Consider the following 9063-nt stretch of genomic DNA (forward strand, 5'->3'; position numbering starts at 1 on the left):
GGTCGGCACACACCTCCCGCCGCGGCCGCGCGCCATTGGCGGGGAGGGGGCGGCCCCGCTCCCCTCACACCCCTCGGTGCCCTCACACCCCTCGGTGCCCTCACACCCCTCACTGCCTTCACATCTCTCACTGCCCTCACATCTCTCACTGCCCTCACGCTCCTCTTTGCACTGACACCCCTCGGTGCCCTCACGCCCCTCGCTGCCCTCACACCCCTCGGTGCACTCACGCTCCTCATTGCCTTCGCTTCGCTCGCTGCCCTCACACTCCTCATTGCCCTCACTCCGTTCGCTGCCGTCACACCCCGCACTGCCCTCAGACCCCTCCCTGCCCTCGCTCCTTCACACGCTCCAGATCGCTCACTGCCCTCACATCTCTCACTCCCCTCACAACTCCCCGGGTGCCTCTGTGCTCCCGCATTTTTACCGGGACATGGAGCTGAGGGGGTTGAACCGGAGACCCCGGGACGTTCGGTCGGGGGCGCAGAAAGCCCCGCCGGCCGGAGGGGCGGCCCGGCTGCCGCGGGCCCGGGGAGCGCCTCATCCTTTGAGGGACAAGGCGGAGGGGCTGTGGTTGAGCCCATCCATCGCCTGACGAAACACCGCTCAAAATCGTATAAATGCGTGTTTGCCTTCACGTTTGCATTCCATGTGGGGAAGAAAAAAACCCAACCGACCAACCAACCAACCAAATAAAACCAAAATTTAATCAGGAACCTCACTTAATTAGTGAGCTGAGTGGTCAACGGCACAGTACGGGGATGATAAAACAAGACTCACTTCAGATGTTTCCAATGGGAAGTTAAATGGAGCCTAGAAAGGGAAGAGAGCACTGTTTTGGGGGTTTGGTTCGTACTGCAGTGAGCACCACACTTAATTCCATAAATTTCTCATAAATTTGGGGTTAGCATGTGGCCCTGGACACCAGAGCACTCAGTGCAGAAACAACAGCAACAGCAGAGGCTGAAAAACCCCCAAAGGCATGGCTCAGGACCTGCCAGCAATATTGACCATGGAAAATAGAAACTAACTGAAGGCCTTTTATTGATTTAAAGCCTTTTCAGACTGTTTCAAACTGGTTCTGGTCACAGTTCAACTTCTCAACCACTAGAGCTGCTCCAAGGTCTGTCCCAAACTGGGCCAACACCCAATGCCACAAGAATCGATTGATTTGGCAGGTTAATTCCCAGTTTTCACACCTGCATATTTCCCCACAGACGAGGTGACACGGTGCAAATGCTGCAGTACAATTTTCTGGAGTAAGGTGTTGGAATGGATGCAGGCTTTTGCCTGGGGAATATGCACGTTTTGAGGGATTCGCCACTGTTGCCAGTGAGAGGCATGCCAGGCTGACTCAGCTTTTTATCCACACCTCATCTTGTCCTGACTCACGCACAAGCGCTGTCCCAAAGGCAGTAAAAACACAAAATATTTATTGGAATTCAAAATGAGTTTTGGGTTGTTTCCTGTTTATGAGCTGTGGGCTCCTCAGCCCACACCAAGCATGTAGCAACCTCCGTCTGCAGCAAGGAGAGCTGTGTCACTCCAGGCATGGAGCAGAGCTTCCTTAAGAACCCCTCTTCTGGAAGTGATCCTTCTGAAGAACTTGGAAACGTTTTGTCCACGAAAATGACTGGTGTTGCAGAGAGTGGTAAGGGAGGAGAATCTATTCCACACTTAAAATATTTGCACAGGAGAATGTAGTAATTCCTTTTGTACTGAAAGAGCTTTAAAAGTGTACATTACTGACTGGATTGCGTGAATTTGTATCACAGTTCAAATGTTAATCGCATACTAAATATCATAAAAATCCATTAGCTATTTAAATGTGCAAGCTTTTAGAAATCAGAAGTTATTTGCTAGGTTTTTAGCTCACCTTCAATGAGAGTTATATTCTATTAATATGCAATAACCTTATTACAATTGCCTAACAGCTCACCAGTAGTGGAGGAAGCAGCCAGATTTGTGCAGTTGTTGATTTTCCATCTTTCCAGTAGCCAGCTGGCTTTGTCAGAGACCTGCACAGCCATGCACAGCATTTCTATCACAAAACATTTTCATTTGCAAAAGAGGAATGCCTTTCCGTTTGTTTAAAGGCCAGATACGGAGTCTCTCAGAACAATTCTATGGGAGCAGATGAGCAGCTCCAAGTCAGCATACACTCATTCAGAAGTCTGGGAAGGCAGACCACACCAGGAAAAATTGGCAGTGCCTTCGCCGCCTCCTCCAGCTACGGGTAGAATGCAGGAAGTGGGCTGACCCTGCGCTCAAATATTTGCTGTGGTTTCTCTTGCTGATTCGATGATAGAGATTTTAACAGACAATGGGCCTTGTTTTTGCTGGGTCATCGTGAAATACTTCCCCTACAAAGTCGATAGAGCCTTCCCATTCGAGTATTTATTTGAAGTGGGAACTGCAGAGACTCAGTATCGTAGCCAGCACTTTATCAGCTGAAATAGCATACATAGGGTTCTGTTTCTCTTTGAGTGCCTACTGAAGCCTTACAGAACTAACATGCACTAATGGAAAATTCATTGAATTAATCTTTGAATCATTCTTATTAAAAGACTAGAAGAGGCTGGACAATCACAAAGGAACAAGTTTTATGAGCAGAGGTCACTAGCAGAAGCCTAGAAAACGATCAGAGTGTAATTTAAATCTTTTTCTGTATAACTCTGTGCATGCTGGATCCTGCCCCTTTGTGCCTGGTTAAAATATGTTGAAGCCAAAAGTCCCATGTGATAATGAACAGGAGAGGATTAAATCTATTTAATATACACAGTATCGGAATTATTGTTAAAAGCACACTTGTCTCTCATTAAATCAAACCCCTCAAAAAAACCCAAACAACAAGGAAACTGGTGAAGCAGAGGAGCCCAGTGAGATGTATTCACCCTGAGCTTTCCTTATGAAGCTCTTTCAGCATAGCAGCCTGGGTATAGAAATATCTGTGCTGCTTTTCTTTGCTGTTGGTTTTAGGTCAGGCTGGATTTGAGGGCTGGTTGTTTTTAGATGCATGTCTCTCTCCTGGATTAGAGCAAAGCTCTAAGGCTAAAGGTGATAAATGAAAACATTTAGATAAGTCACATGAGACTCATCTGCCTCATTTTACTATGACAGGTTTTGGGTGGAAGCAGGATGTAACTTACAGGTTTACACAAGCCTAATGTTCCACAAAACTATTTAGACATACAATTTTTTTATAAAATCTAAGATGAGATTATGTTTTCCAACAAAATAAGCAATGAAGCTGTTACTTACATTTAATTTCTGTTAGAGAAGTTTACCATGCCACTCCATCTATATAAGGTATGGCCTTGGTCACTCAGATACTTTCTTTTCATGTTTGAAAGTTACTTTGCTCATTACTCTTCACTTACTGAAACAATTCATTACTTGTCAGAGCATCAGGATCAAACATTGCAGGTGTACGTACATCTCTTCCTGTGTCAAAAAGAATTCAGACTTATTGCATGTAAGATCATGGTGCTTTAAACTTACTAACTCTTCTTAAGCCAAAATGTTTAGAATTCCTCTCATTACTCTTTATGCTGCTGCTGTCATTGATTGTCCTATGGGTTTTCACTACATGATTACCAGCCAGGCTGAGAACTGGTGATTTTTTTTATTTTTAGTGTTTAGCCCCTCATCATTATTATGTTTCATTTCTTTGTTTGAATAAAAAAGTTCTTTAAAAGAAAACTATTAGCAGTGAGCAAGCACCTTACATACAGTAAAGTAGGATGCCCCAAATCTCTACACTGAGGGAGAGCCCATGCTGAATCCTTCTGCAGGATGGGGAGGAAGCAGAGGGGAAATTACTGACTTGAAAACACCTTATAAGAATAAACAATTACTCTTAAAATTCAACTGTGGCTATTCTTTCCCAAACTTGCCCTTACCTTCTCATCTGAACAATTTCTTTCTCCAGTGTAAGATTCCTTTTTTATACATTTTTTTTTGTGCTGGATACTGCATTACCAGATTCAGCAGAATTTAGCCGGTTTATTTGTGGGTTTTGTTTTTGGTCTCTGAGAACTGCTAAAAAATCAGTTAAGCTTAATATAATAAACACATACATTTTTAGAAAACAAATCACTCCTTGGTATCTTGAACTGGGGAGAAGTTTTGTCATTCTCTTACTGGGATTGATTCCTCCTTCCTTTCTTTGATGAATGTGGTACTTGCCATAGTGTGACTGAGGGAATAGGTTTCCTCCTTTTTTGGCAGATTTTTTCCCTATTATCCTTGGAGATAAACGTACTCTTAATTTCATTGCTTAATGCATTTTAATTTATTGATCCCCGTATTTCCAGTCCTTTGAACTGAATACTATTTGAATGTTTCCCGTTTCAAATAAAGAGTTTCTTTCTGATCCAGGTTTCCCACTTGTTCCTACTTTTGTTTTGTTGGCTCAGTGAAGCCTTCATTGCCCTCTTTTCCCCAGTCTCAGTTTCCCAGTTGGTGTTTTATCTGTGTCACTGAGATCCTCTTCTTGCGTGATATATTTAAAATCTGCCCCTGTTGTCCCCGCCATAACTGCGATTCAAATGCTACTCACGAGTGACTATTGCGACATATCTTTTGGCCCTCATTCTCCCCTCTCCAGCTAAAGCTAACTTTCACTGTCCCCTCTCAAGTCTCCGTTCTATTTACGTCAGCTCTGTACCCCCTTTGACGTCTGCTTCCAATTCCCAACTCTTCCCAGCTCTGAAACTTCCCGTGCACTCTCCACTGTCCTTTACCAATCCTGCAGGAAACCTGCCCTTTCCCTGCACAGCCTGTGCGTGAGCAATGACACAGCACAACAAAGAAGCAAGACAGAATGTTCGGTGGATTGTGCTCCTTAATACAATTATTAGCAATTCCTACTAGCTTTTCTTTAAAATGTGTCCACCTCTGCAGTGTGTATTTATTCCCTCGCATGCCTCGATCAGCTTGAACACTGTCACTGGTCAATTCTCCCAGCATCAACGCTTATCTATCCTTGTCTTGCTTTAGTTGTAGCCTTAATGTAAGTTGCAGAAGTTTCTGGGCCTTCACTCGTGTTTTTTATGCAGATTTCAAGAAGGAATTGCTGTGAAAATGTCAGCTTGCCCCAAATAATTTTGCACTGTAAAAAACTCCGTCCAAGTGCAGAAATTAAAACCGAAGTTGCAGCTTCTGTTCGCCTCCATACCCTGTACACCTCATGCACCAGAAGTGTAAGCACACCTCAGGTGCAAGGAGATGCAGTGGTTGTTTGTACAGGTTGTACTGCTGCCAGAGCTCCCGAGGAGATGCAACGCCCAATCGTGCGTGTGTGCTTGTTTTGGTGCAAAGTCCCGTGGCTCCTGAAGGGGGCTCAAAGCTAAGCCGATTTGGGTTGGTTTGGCTTTAGCTGAAGCAATTAAAGGGAAAGTACAGGTTGCTGCTGTTTCCAGAGCTGGCAGCACGTGGCACACAGTAGGTTATTTGCCCGATGGTGGTGGTGCTGCGTGTCCACACCAGCGCATTTCCCAGAGCTCATCTAATCACAGATTTGCAGTTCTCCAGGATCTTTCAGGCAAGCAGTTTCTTTCCCTTGTAATGCTTGTACTTATCTCCCCCAGAGGAAGGGCAAGTATTTCTACCATGCTCTCAAGTAAAAATGTTGAGTTTGGGTGCTTTGGGTGTGTAAATGTGAGACTCAGTCAAAGCAATTAGCTGAGTAACCATTCAGCTTAAATTGTTTTCCTACCGTGTTTCCAGGCCATGACTAACACCCGCTGCGATACACACCCAGCCTTTTCCAGCACTCACAACTGATACACCGAGCCTCAGCCACAGCTGCCTGGGGATGAACAATCACACAGTTCATTTTGGGGGCTCTCTGCTCAATCATTGCACATCTACAAGTCAGATTTCAAAACGAAAGCACATATAAATGGGGTTGATGCTTTGTAGGTAGCAGTTTTTCCTTTAAACTTTGACTGTGCACGTTCTTGTTCAAGAACTGCTCTTCACACTGACCTGCTTTACTGTGTGAATAGGAGCTGCTCATAACTATGTCCTAGACAGGTTTTTTAAAAGCAAGAATGTACTTCTAAAATTGTTTAAAGTGTTTGATAAAATAATTTGTAAACAAGATGCTGAAAAACATAGGAGAAGGAGGTCAGATGAGACTTGAAAACGCATTGTTATAAGACAGATTAACAAGCTCATTATTGGCTAGAAATTGAGGCTCACCCCAGGCCAGCAGCAGAAAGGCTACAGTTTTCTGATCCTGTGGCCTCAGAAACATCCCAAAATCCAGTATCACCTTATTTGTCCTCATGCCATGCTGCACCACTCCTCAATCTTCCCAGTTCCAGCTCTTTGCAGGGCTATGCTGTGAACCAGAGTGGGGAACCTGTTCCACTGAAAAATAATAGAAAATAGCAGCAGAAAATAAAAATAATTTCATGATATAATTCATGGCACGTGCCTCACATCTGGGAGGAGCACTGGCTGCATTCCTGCTATCTGCACTACCCTGGAAATAAGCCTGGCATCAAACCCAGCCTGACCAAGGACATGGAAAAGGTGACTGTGGCAGGCAACCTGAGGGATAAGGAAATAGAGGGAAGGGCTTCTTTCAGTGGCTACAGGGAGCCCTGGGAAAGGAGGGGATTTTCAGCTGGATCACGAGGAGTAAAGCCAGAGGATATCTGCTGGAGTGTGGGCAAGTCCGGGTTGTTTGGACATAAGGAATGTAAGCAGCAGCAGGAGCCTTCATGGGGAAGGACGTCATTGCAGCAACACGAAAGCATCAACTGCTAACACTGTATTTATCCAAACAGTAAAGAACAATTTTAAATAAGAAGAGGTTTCAAAGCTGTGTTTAGCTGGAAGATGTGTGTGGGAGAGGGGTGGATACCTTTGGACTTTGTTAATAATTAAGTGGAGGAGTGTGTTAAAGCCTATGGAATGGACAGCATGGTAGTAAAAATACCATGACTCATTGAAGCTGGAGTTTAGCAAACAGTCCCAAGTAAACAAAATTGCACATGACAGATCCTTGTGCAGCAAGACCCACCTCTCTTTAGTGAAACCAAGCCTGAAATGCTCCATTTGTTTCTGAAAACCTCATGACCTTGTGGAAACGATTTGATGCTGAACCTGCAAGAAATAGAAATTGTGTTCAGAACTAGATGAAAATACAGCAAGTTTTCTAAGCTATACATTTGCAATATTCAGCACATTTTCCAAACAGTTTTTTTTTCTCATAATAATGCCTGAGCTCGTGTCTTTCCAGTTAAAACAAAAACGTGAGGAAACTGTCTTTTTTCGTATCATTTTATTCACTCCAAATGCAGCAAGAGCCAGAAGAAAAACATGGATATATGGTTTAAAAGAGGCAAGAACAAGAACTTCTCTATGGAGCAGCCTGTGAAGTCTGCTTTTCTGTGTGCTAGTGTTATCAGATGTTTAGTTTTTAACTGAATTGTTTCACAGGTCTTCTCCCATTAAAAAAAAAGTTACCATCTTTTGCATATCTTAATATAATTCTCTCCCTATCTCCCTTTTTACCTCCTGTTTATGTCTTGAGGTACATTTAACTCTAGAAACTGGCAGACAGAATCCATAAGGTTTGAATGTAGAGCAGCAAATACACCAAAGCTGGTGTCCCGCCAGCTGCCTGCCTCTTGGTGCACACATACTGGTTGTCTGGCTTTGCCCTTTCTACAGCCATAGCTGGAGACTCCAAAAATTCCCAAACCACTGGGAAATGCTGACAACAGGACAGGCTATGGTCAGAGCACTGATGCCATTCCGGGACCCTCCAGAAAACAAGAAGCATCATACAAGAGTGATAATTTAGAGATAGATCATAGAGCTTTGCACCCATTTGGAGTTGCTACCTGACAGCAGTTGCCCTGATTACCTAATTCATCTGTGTGCAACTTTGCAAATATTTGTTAGAGAACACAAAATATTTGTTGTTTATTCTAGAGTTCAGCATTACTAATGTTTGTTTAATATCCAGGCTGTGATTTTCAAATGCAGTATACCTCCAATTTATTTCTATTTAATCTGGAAAGAAAAAAAATATCTTGTCAATATACCTGCCCTGTAGATCTCATTCCTGTTTACATTCTGGGAGTTTGCCTTTCAGAGCTGAGCAGGAGGTAAAGTGCCCTGTCACTGTCCCACATGTCCCCAGGTTTGTCACGGCATAGAAAGCCTCAGATGCCCCACACAGAGTGAGGAACCCATGGCACTGCAAGTGGGGAAGGCAAAGCACTGTTATGTTATCACAGGCTAAGTGAGGTTAGACGAACCGAGGGTGTGAGTGTGCTGACATCACCTAATTACTTGGGGTGCAATTACAAGAACTGTCTCTCCACTCAGTTAGATTAGCTATTACCTCTGACTGTGCTCCAGCACGAGCTGTAAGTAAAAACAAACCCAAGCCTCCCTTTTTTTTGACCCAGTAAAACTCCAATTACAACACAGTGACCTGTCTTTTTTTTTTTTTTTTCTTTTCCTTATCAAGAGCATTGCCATAAGGGTAGTGCTCAGACTAGAAACTGAGCCAGGAAGAAATCCTCAAGCCAGGTGTCACAGGTGTCACACAACTGCACTTCACAGTGTTCTGGCAGCAGAGGAGTCTTTTGGGGTAATATCAATGAAGAACTGCTGAAAGTGGAAAACCACATTCCCTCCTCCTACCTCTTCTTTCAGCACAGGCTCCACCATTTACCCTCATTGGGCTTTAGTATTCTTGGCATTTTTCAACCCCCCCAAAAGACTGGCTGTAGGTTAGGGACTTGTGTTGCCTGAGCTGGGAGCCACGGAACAGCAGAGCAGGCACAAGGGTGAGGAGAGGACACCAGGAGAAGGCAGAAGGAAGAGAGGCCTTCCCCATTGCAGCTGTAAGGTGTTACATCAGTTCACTTGTTTGTTAAACCACACCTTGGGAGAAGGTGCTAAAGGCCATATCCACTTTCTTTGGATATTTAAAAACAGATCAAAGAGTGGTTGAAATCCCTGGTGGGTTGTTTAGTTTTCCACTGCACTAGTATTAGTTTTATTCCTCTTTTCTTTCCCCCACCTTAAAAA

Source organism: Chamaea fasciata, unplaced genomic scaffold (genome assembly GCF_029207755.1).
Source record: "Chamaea fasciata isolate MVZ Bird 193981 ecotype frontalis unplaced genomic scaffold, bChaFas1.0.hap1 SCAF_5, whole genome shotgun sequence".
NCBI classification, from domain to species: domain Eukaryota; kingdom Metazoa; phylum Chordata; class Aves; order Passeriformes; family Sylviidae; genus Chamaea; species Chamaea fasciata.